The 11,590-nt window shown below is 36.7% G+C and overlaps 1 pseudogene; it reads left to right on the top strand.

Annotated features, from left to right (window-relative positions):
* Positions 1 to 1,987: 1,987 nt before the first annotated feature.
* Positions 1,988 to 5,026, top strand: LOC108708843 (annotated as a pseudogene).
* The last annotated feature ends 6,564 nt before the right edge of the window (positions 5,027 to 11,590 follow it).

Below are 11,590 nucleotides of genomic sequence, written 5' to 3'. Positions count from 1 at the left end.
AAGCTGCTGAATTGTCAGGAAGGGCCAAGCTTTTATTGGCCAACGTATGGCCACCTTGAGTTAAACTGTTTGGCCAATATAAACTTTACATTTCTGGTTTGAATAGGTAGGTAGTTTGAATAACTATAATTTAATACCTAAGAACTTTTCTAGAGTATAAATCATATTGGTTTTTCTCAACCCTGCTCATCTTTTACATTTATATTTGATCCTGTGCACACTTGTTTATTTTTGTTTTTTGCACACTTGTTTATTTATTTTTTATTTTTTTGCATACTTGTTTATTTTTGTTTTTTTTGCACACTTGTTTATTTTTGTTTTTTGCACACCTGCTACACTGATTTTGTGCTTTATACCTGGTAAACAATTCATAAAAAAGCAGAAGGAGATTGCATGTAATCATAAGAGTACACAGAACATTTAAGGGTAGAACTCCACAGGCAACTTTCAATGTAAGCCATAGTAGTAGTGAAAAAGACAATAGGACTACAATATAAACTTTGTCTAGCATGGCTTTCATACACTGACACGTCGTCCCATTTGACACAAAGAGAAGAAGAAACCTGCAGCCACTCCTGTTTTTAACAATGCTGATTTCCCCCACATTAAGGGGCAGATTTATCAAGGGTCGAAGTGAATTTGAGGGAATTTTTGAAGTCAAAAAATTCGAAATCCGAAGTAATTTTTGGATACTTCGACTATCAAATAATCTACTACTTCGAATTTACTTTGAATTCTATTCAAAGTAAAAATAGTTTGAATATTTCCCCATTCGATAATTGAAGTACTGTCTCTTTAAAAAACTTCGACTTCAATACTTCGCCAAATTAAACCTGCCAAAGTACTATGTTAGCCTATGGGGACCTTCTACATAATTTTTCTACGTTTTTGAAGTCGAAGTAAAAATTGTACTATCGTACGATAAAATCGCTCGAATTGTTTGATTCGAAGGATTTAATCGTTCGATCGTTCGATTTTACTTCGATCGTTTGATGGGCAAATTCTATGAAAAAATTCATAGAAGAATTTCGAAGTATTTTTAACTTCGAAATTCAACCCTTGATAAATGTGCCCCTAAGGGTAGAACTCTGGGGCAACTTTCAATGTAAGCCATGGTATTAGAGAAAAAGACAATAGTGTCAGGGAGCCAGGAGCTCCCACCAGGGAGGTTGTCAAGATCAAGGAGGAAGCATTTTTAGAATTACTTATTTTGTTAATTGATGTTTTAACATGTTTTTTCATTGGTGTCGATCGCATGCTTTTTAGTTTCTCTTAATGATCTAGGAAACGTGTCATCACCAAATCAAAACTTGAGCACACCAAATACTACATATATTTTCACTTGGTAATTACAGTTGAGTATATTATAATTATTAATTCACTTTATAAAAAAAACAGTCACTGGTGGAATTCCACCAATATCCGACTTAAAAAAAGGATTGTATGAGTACAAATAATCGAATGGAAAATAAAAAGAGCCTGGTTTACCTAATCTGTATGTTACATATATCTAAATAATACAGGAATAAGTAATACCATACACGGTGTGCCAGAGGGTATGGCTATACTTTGGGAAATCAAGACAACACATTCATATCAATCGGATGTTTCCAATCTTCATTCTAATTGTATTACACCATTGACCCCTAATCATGTCCTGTGGTTTACAAGACCAGGGGCAATTTTCTTTTTCATTTTACTGAATCACATTGAATCTTAATTCCGTGTTTACAAACTGATTAACCTCACACACATCCCTGCAACCTCCAATTTTTATGTTTCCACCTAATAAATAAATAAATAAATAAATATATATATATATACATTTTTAAATTAAAGGCAATTTAATCCCATACACCTATATTCTATTGTATATCTTTAAAAACCCTGAACTTTTCTGTCCAAACTTTTGCTTTCTTATTATCTCTCTAATCTGTCTTCCTTCCTCTAGCAGGTACTCATTAATGAGTGAAGGATTATCTGACGTAACAGCAGCTTTGACACAACGAAGACTAAAAATGCAGAAGGTTTACAACCTAACCTTAAACTAGTTGCCCATCCAAGAGCAAAGAGCAAGGCATGGAAGTACTTTGGGTTTGACACCAATGCAGAGGGCTGTAAATTGCAGTCGAAGAAGATCTATTGCTGCATTTGTATGGCCCAAATCGCCGATTCTGGAAACACCTCAAATCTTTCTTATCACCTTGAGAAAAACCATCCAGACGAGTTTTGTGAATTTGTAAAGAGCAATACTGAGCAAATGAGAGAAGCATTTCTAACAGTCTTCTCCAAATTAAAGCTGGAATCCTCCCAGCAAGTTGTTCAGGATTCTTTAATAATGAAAAACACCCATAGCTTTGAGAATAAAAAGAACTGGAGTTGACATCTGCTGTAATCAACCCGATTTGTAAGGGAATGTTTCCTGCTTCTATTTTAGATGACCCTAATCTTAAAAATCTTTTGAAAAGATCAGATCCAAGGTATGACTGTCCACTGAGGAACTATATATCTACCAGGGTATTGCCAGAGAAATATAATGATATTCGGGAGATAGTTTTGAAAGATCTGACTGATATTTTGTGGTGTGGAATATCCACAGATATGTGGACAAGTGAAAATCAGAAACATGTTACCCTCTCGGTCTACTTTATGTCTAGTGGTGCCTCTCATTCTTTATCTGTAAACTCCCGCTGTCTGAAAACATTTGAGGTGCCAGAGGAAAACAAAGCAGAGACTATTACACGTGTTCTTTATGAAACCTTCATTGCGTGGGGAATCAGCACGGAAGTCTTTGGAGCTACAACTGATTTTAGCAAAGACATTTTCAAGGCATGTTCACTCCTTGATATTCCTGTAGGCATGCCTTGTCTAGGAAAGATATTTGATATGGGAATACAGCAAGCATTTCAACTTTCAAAGATGTCTAGCTTGCTTGCCAGATGTCGCAAACTTGTTGAGTATTTTCAGCAATCCTCCATTGCAATGTACGTGCTCTGTGAGAAACAGAAACAGCTAAATATTTTTCCCTGCATGCTCATAAGTGACTGTATCTTATGGTGGGGCATCACACTTTTGATGCTACAACGACAACAATTTATAATTGCAGGTGTTTTGGTGGAAGATAGAAATATCCATCATCTGATGTTAGTCTTAGTGTGTGGAATACAATTGAAGGTTTGGTGGACCTCCTTCAGCCATCCAAGCAAATTGCTAAAATGTTGTCAATGTCAAAATCTCTGACTATTGGTATGGTCAAACCCCTTCTCCATATGCTGCTGAATATATCACTAAGCATCAAAGAGACAGACCTAAAAGAAATAAGCATGGCTAAAGAAGGGATTGCTAAAGTTCTATCCTCTACTTATCAGCAGACACCAGATATAGACATGTTTCTAAATGTTGCAACTTTTTTAGATCTGTGATATAAAAAACTGTCTTTTCTGTCTGCATTTGAGCACGCACAAGTACAGAGTAATAGAGGAGGCAAAATGTTTCATGGACAAAGGAAAAGAGAACTTAAAAAATGAAGATAAGGTTTTTACAATTTCAGAAGAGCCCCCTATGAAAAAAAATGGTTTCTTCCACTCATACCCCTACCAGCAGCATCAATAGTATGTTGGCTGAGATTTTCTGGCAATTGGGATCATCTGAAGACCAAAAGGAAGGGCATGCTCAGCTTGTTGAAGAACCGAGTGGTTTTAAGTCACAAAAGGTTGTTGGTCTAAGTAAAGATCTGTTTAAGTGGTGGTCTGATCGCTTGACATTGTTTCCTATTTTACCAAAGGTACTTCAAAAGTACTGGTGTATAAGACCTAGCAGAGTCTTCTCTGAACGTCTGTTCAGTTCATCGGCCAATGTTGTAAATGCAAAAAAAAAAAATAGATTAGCTCATGTGAATGAACAGATATTTTTGTATGAGAATATACACAATTGCTCTGAAACAGAGCCAGAAGATGATGATGAGGGAGAGTGGGACTTGCAACAAGAACAGTTTTTTAATTTAAGTGACACAGTTAATGTTGGCAGGGCATTATTTAATGTGAGGGATAATGAGTTTATTTAAAATAAACTGTACAAAAAATACATTCTACTGTAAAACTTCCAGCAAGGTGTTTGTTTTACCAGCGAGTAAAACGTTTAACCTGGTGCATTTTTCATTGTAAATTGTTCTGAATTTTGTATGTGTTGTCTGCCATAGTGATGCAATTAGTGATTGCCCAACCTGCTTTTTTCCCCAGATATTCTCAAACTTCAGTTCCCAACATGCAGGTTGGGCATCCCTGTACTAAGCTATACAAGCTTTCACCCCTATAAAAATAATTTCTTAATTCCATATTCGTTTAAATATAACCAAAATTCAAAACTTTTGTTCAGTAGCAATGTAGCATTGTGAATCTAAAGCTTCAACACAATACAAATCACCCCTTTGTGAAAAGTCAGAAATAAGTTGGTGGTACGGTCTGTATGTGCCCCCCCCCATGGCAACATTAACCATAAGAAGCTTGATATTCCAAACGGTGTCATTATTCTTCAGAAATCTATATAACTGTGCTTATGTTTTTATTTCTTGACTCTCTATAGTTCAAATTGTACTGTGAAATGGAAAACAGAATTCAAATTGATTTATGGTTCCTGGATACTACAATTTGGCACAAAACCTGTGGATTTTGGGTTTAGATTTTAACTCTTTGAACCTCCAGTTCCCTGTAATGTGAATCAAAATTAAGATATGTAGGTCGGAGCAAATTGGCAGAATATAATTTTAGATTTAATTTTTTTTTTAACGGAGATTCCTGCTTCAACTCTATAAGCATGGAATTTAACAGAACGTTGGCACTTTTTCTTTGCACCTGGAATAACAGTTTCAAATTAAGCAATTGTTACAAACATATATTTTAACACACTCCTGAGCATGATAGTATAAATGAAATCATTTGAATCCATGCTGTTAATATTCAATGGTGACTGGTGACACTTAGGGGCACATTTACTAAGCTCGAGTGAATAGTTTGAATCAAAAAATATTTGAATTTCGAAGTAATTTTTTAGTACTTCGACCATCGAATTGGTCAAATTTGATCAAATCGAATGATTCGAATGATTTGAAGTAAAAATCGTTCGACCATTCGACAATTCGATAATCTAAGTACTACCGAATTAAAGCTACCGAAGTCCAATGTTAGCCTATGGGGACCTTCCACAGCACTTTTTTAAGTTTTTTTTTGGTCTAATAAAAATCCTTTGATCGATCGCTTTAAATTGTTCGAATTGTTCCATACGAACAATTTTATCCTTCAATCGAACCTTTTGCGCTAAAATCCTTCGAATTCGAAGGATTTAACTTCGAGGGTCGAATTCGAGGGTTTTTTGATAAATCTGCCCCTTAATGTGTACCAGATATCCCAATGCAGCATTTAGATAGAAGTCTATTTTGAGAAGATGGTATTGAAAAAGTGATATAAAATGTACCTTTTTGAATCGCTTCATAATTTTATAAAGAGTTTTTTGTCACCATCATCTCTACAGGACAGGAATTGCTCCTGACATTTTGTGCATTACCAGTTTAATGATGTCAAGCTAAACTGACTGGGTAAACCTTCTACTTTTTATTGTCAGAAAGAAAACAAGCACAACACTTCTTCCTGAACTGTGGTGGGTGGGTCGGTTGTCTCAGTAGTTTTTATTGTGTGGGCTGTTGATCACCTGGTAGTGATGTCAAGAATCCACAGCACAAGACCACACAGGTCACAGGAGGTGGGTGAACTTGGTTCCTCCTTTTCTCAATCAAAAGTTTGAGATTTACCCTTTATGTTGCGCTCAACACTGTGCCGAAATGTGTTGGATGCATGTTGTGTTGATTAGAACCTATAGTTGTTGAGATGTGGATTTTAAATATTATATGGTGCATTTTGTAATGATCCTCAGTCTAATATCACTTCATGAAGAATACAATAATTTAGGAGATGGAAGTCTTTTCATTTCCTACACTTTTCAGCAAAAAGTCCAAGGTCTGTCCATCTTATCCTGTTCCACATTGTACTGAATGAAGTGTGTCTGGCCAGCTGCACCAATGACTTTATGTCCCAAACCCATACTTTGGCCATTTATTTAAGCTGCTTACACACTGAATAAATGTTTGGATGAACGTTGCACTTAATGTTTTAAGCTGTTTTTAACAAATGTAATTCTTTTGTTACATAGTCATGCCATCATATTGTCTTGAATTATTGTTTTAAAAAAAAAGCCATAATCTTGTTGATGTTTGCCAGCTTTGGATGTATTGGTTAGGGATCTACCTAATGCTGGAAATTAAGTATGGGAATCGTATCTTTGAAGAAAATATATTTTTTGTTAGGTACGTTCAAGTGTTTTGATATAGTTGATGTCTTTCATGGTGTAAACATTTCATACTGTACAGCTGTGTGCAAACGGTTAGTGCTTTATTAATAAATGATGGACACAATAAACAAGGGTCTACATTTGTGTACCAGAACTTTGCTACGACTCATTTGTAATTGTCCTGTGTTTTAATTAAAAGATGTAAATTATGTGAAAGCAACATCTCTTCATCCAAATGTATTTAGTAAAAGCAATAAAGGCAAATATGTAAAAGAATAAGGTTCTTTGTGCAGGACACATGGGGCTTATATATTTTTTCAACAATTATAGGGCAAGAGATACCTTATCCCCGGGCCAGTGCTCCTGTTAAAAAAACTGGAGTGGCCTGGGGTATTTTTAGGACACACAGGGTATCAGACAAGTCTTATCAGTGTGGGTTGTATAACATTTGGCACCCCTCTCCCCCTTTCATTCTCCTTTAATCAAAGTTAACATTTCCTTACTACGTGTGTCTATTAAGCTATTATTCAACTCTCGCATGTGTTGTTCACATTTCAGGGCAGATTTATCAATGGTCGACTTTCTAGTTCATGGGAGATATTTAAAACTCACATAAACTCCTAATTCGACCAATTGCAATTCATAAAAAAATATCTTATTTCATAAACTCGAGTGAATGTAATCAACCTGCAAATTTGAATCGAATTCAAATCAAATTAGATTCAAGTTTTTAAAATGCGGTTCGAGTTTCGGAGGAAACCGACAACCAGAAACTACATGCAGTGCCCAGAGTCATGACATCACTAACCATTGTGCACAATTCAGAAATTTGTATAACTTTGCACAAATATAGAATTGTTTTTCATATTTACAAATAACTTTCTTACATATTCGATTAATTGCATTCCATATGTAAGATTGTGCTCTTTGTAATAACAGAGCAACAATTATAACTGGGAAATGCTTCAGTTGGGCAGATACTCAACATCTAGGGGCAAATTTACTTATGGTCGAATATCGAGGGTTAATTAACCCTCGATTTTCGACTGTCGAAGTTAAATCCTTCGACTTCGAAACAAAGGATTTTAATCCATCGATCGAATGATTTTAGTTCGACCAAAAAAAGATAGCTAAGCCTTTGGGGACCTTCCCCATAGGCTAACATTGACTTCGGTAGCTTTTAGGTGGCAAACTAGGGGGTCGAAGTTTATGTTTAAGAGACAGTACTTCGACTATCGAATGGTCGAATAGTCGAACGATTTTTAGTTCGTATGTTCGATTCAAAGTCATAGTCGAAGGTCGAAGCAGCCCATTCTATGGTCGAAGTAGCCAAAAAAAACATTTGAAACTCTTATGTTTTTTTCCTCTATTCCTTCACTCGAGCTAAGTAAATGGGCCCCTTAGTATTAAAATGCTTGAAAATCAATTGTATGTATTGCCTATGTCTATGTGACTAGCCGGACTCGCAACTTCCTTATCCGCTACCTGGCCCAGAACCTGCCGATCACCATCAAACAGGAAGTAATGTTGCTGTAAACCTAAAGTGACATCATAAAAAGTGGGTGGGGAAAGAGTAAAATATCCCCCCAGAGTAAAATATAGACAGTATAACATAAGAAAAGAAATTTAGATGAGACCCGCAATCCAACCCGCAGACCTGCGACCAGCAGACCCAAATCTATACCCGCACCTAAAAATCCTATCGCCATTCCGCAGGGTACTCACTTTTTTTGTGGGTTTTCCGCAGATACTCGACCCGCTGCAGGACTCTAACTGGTGGTTGGTCTGGCCTGGTCCTAATACACAATTTATATGGAGCTGCACACACTCATTTATATGCAGTTGGGGAGCTTACCCCATTTATTGTAGAAGAAATAGTTTTAATTTTAACACTTCTTGGATCAAAATTGTCTGTATTAGCTTGAAAACTGTGCTCAGCCCTCCCCCTTTGCAACTTCCTGTCCAGAACTCTCCAGTATCTGAGTCTGCAGCAGACTGCTCTTTCTGCCTAAGATACAGAGCAATAGCCAATGAGGGAGGAGTGGGCGTGTTTGTGATGTCACACTCAGTACTTCCCTGCAGACATCTGTTAACCCTTACTGCTTGTCTTTCCCTTCACTGAACTGCTCCTTTCTGTCCCTCTCTGTCCTGTCCTGTTCCCCTTCCCTGTACTAGTCATCTCTCCCTCTCTGCCTTGTTCATTTAACCCCCTCCCTGCAGTGTTTGTCTCTCTCCCTCTCTGCCCTGTACATTTAAGCCCCTCCCTGCAGTGTTTGTTTCTCTCCCTCTCTGCCCTGTTCATTTAACCCCTCTCTGTCCTGCTCATTTGACCCCTCCCTGCAGTGTTTGTTTCTCTCCCTCTCTGCCCTGTTCATTTAATCCCCTCTCTGCCCTGTTCTTTTTCCTCCCCCTCCCTTCAATGCTTTTTCCTTCCCCTTGCCCTGCAATAATTGGCTGAAAAAAAGTAAAATCAAACTTCTGTATAAATAAAACATAATCTGCTACTAAAAGTATTTTATTCTTTTCCGAGGGCAATATGTAAGTACCATAGTCATTTTCTACAAAGTATTATGTTGTATACAAAAAGCAATCAACATATTTTCGGTTTTCCTTTGTAACTCCCTGCATCTGTTATTATATGTTATACAATTCCAGAACATCAGCTGCATTTAATCCCTTGCAACTCCCTGCACCTAAACATAAATTGTTCCAGAATAACTGCATTTATTTCCTTGCAACTCCCTGCACCTGACCCTAAACTGTTCCACAACAGCTGCATTTACCCTTGTAACTATTAACTTGCAAAACAATGTGATGTAGTTTCAGGTTAGGTTGCCACCACTGATCATGACAAATGCCAAATAAGGGGCAGAGCAGTGACATACAGGTGTGGACTCATGACCTCAAACATTGGCTATGTTTTTGTTTGGCTTTCCCAGTGCTGAATGCCAAACAGATGCAGCAAACCAAACAACCCAAAGAAAAAACAAGCTCTTCAGTTCAGAATCAGACAGGTGGTAACCTTACTTCAGATGTAAGAAATAGCCAGCACTTATGTTTTATTTGTCAGAGGTAACTTTCAGCTTCCCCCCAGCAAGGCTAGTAGAAAATGAATGTTGAAAGCTTTGGGGACACACAGGTGTGCTTATCTATGAATGCTGCACAAAGCTGTTAACTGAAATGCCCAACTGGAGGGTAGTTTTTACATTTAGGCTTGGGCCAGACAGGGCAGGAATCTGCCTACTGAAATTTGATGTCAGCCTCTGACCACTATCAGAATTCAACTCTCTGTTCACGTCTGAAAGCCTTGTGTCGGCTCTGGTACAAACACACTCTGAGGATTTCGGTGCAAAATGCAAAGTGTCACATTTCTACGATGAAATCTGCCAGATCTGACACAAGGCCTCCGGATGTGAACAGAGAAGAGGATGAGAAAAGGATTCTGCACCAATATATTCTCTTGCTGATATTTTTACTTCAAATCACTAACTCACTATATGTTTTATAATATGACATTGGGCTTTGACTGGGACATTGGAAGACATTAATCTATATATAATATAGATTATATATATATAAATAAATGTTAATAAAATAAATGTGATAATCTCTCTTTTCTTATGCCACATCGTTGCTGCTGAGAGATAAACTTTCACCCCAGATTTGTTTTGTTCTGACAATATGTCTCTTCCAGTATTTCCCTATATTCCCAGTATTTACACCAGCCATTGGTCCTTCTATACAAATAAAGCATAATGTGTGGTTGACTTGTTACAATGAAGTATGACAATGATAGTATTTATGTGGGGCAGGGACTTGGCATCTTGTTAAGCTGGAAGAAAGAATTAATGGTGCAAAATACAGGAAAATATAGTAAAAGAGGTACTATACGCCTCATTGAATAGAACTTGAGCTGAGCATACTTTTTTGCTATCAATTTAATTAAGAAAAAATATTGGCTTTGTTATTTCTTGAACAAATGGGGAAAATTAAAACTATTTTCTGTTTCCAGCTTTGCGGGTTCTTGCGAGATAGTTTATCAGATCTCTATGTTTAGATTTCTATCTGTATATATCCATATGAACATTTATAGGTATATTTGCGCTTGTGCAATTACTTATTATTAACACATATTTATAAAGCACTTATTCCACATGATTGCCCATAAACATATTTTCTACTACCCTCCCTACTACTTTTTCATACCACCCAGCAGGAGAAATTTCTGGGGAGAGTAACAAGAAGCAAGAAGGGGGGGTCAACATTTTCTCTTGGGAAACTTAATTTTTCCATAGAAATCCCAGTAAATATACTTTAATTGTAGTTGTTTTCTATATAGCAAAAAATATAAGCTTAGTAATTTATTAAGTACAATACAAAGACACATACAAATGTTTGCACTTTTGCATCCGACACAGGCACAGGTCCTACTGGACCATTTTTAACCAGTTCAGTCTTTTAGAGGGTTTTTCATTTTTTTTCCTCTAGCATTTTTCACAAATATTTTAGACGTTTTCAAGGTTTTTGCGTTTTTATAGTGCACTTTTTTGTTCAGTTTTTTTATGTACTTGTGATTTTTGTGTGAGACTGTTGATAAACGGGCCTCCACAAGGCCAATGAATGTTAGTTTTTTTCATGATTCAAACTACACTACACTACAAATCTTGCATATGAACAATTTTTCAAAACATGCTTTCGATATTTGTTAAGTGTGAAAACCATGAAAACCTTTAATGTAAAAGTACACCATCTAAAAGCTGTTGAGGTCATGTAGAAGTCAACAGGAGCTGTCCTAAACAAATTAGTTATTTGAGGCTTTAGAATTTTTCACTTGCAAATGCAGAAAAAAAATCAGATTAAAGGGGAACTCCACAAAAACATAACTTAAGCTTTTTGAAAAGTAAACATAATTTCAAGCAACTTTGCAATATACATCATTTAAAAAATATGCAGACTTTTCATGATTTTTAATGGTTTCTAAGCCTAGCCCCCTGCTCTCCTGCTGATCTGTCTTACTACTTTGCTGAGCTGTCTGACTACTGTTACTTTGTATCAACAGCCATATGTCCTCAGCCTGTATCCTCCAAACCCCACAATTCCCTGCACATGTGATTTCAATAAGGAAAGGGACATCCCGGTGCAATGCATTGTGGGTTATGTAGTTCCTGCATGCTGTCTGTAAGTACAATGTGTAACATCAGTGTTTAGTCCCTCCTTCCCTGCCAGGATTTCAAATGATGCAGAAAGAGAA

The sequence above is a fragment of the Xenopus laevis genome, chromosome 2S (genome assembly GCF_017654675.1).
Source record: "Xenopus laevis strain J_2021 chromosome 2S, Xenopus_laevis_v10.1, whole genome shotgun sequence".
Lineage (NCBI taxonomy): Eukaryota > Metazoa > Chordata > Amphibia > Anura > Pipidae > Xenopus > Xenopus laevis.
Note: the sequence above shows the minus strand (reverse complement) of the source record. Positions and strands in the feature narration are given on the sequence as shown.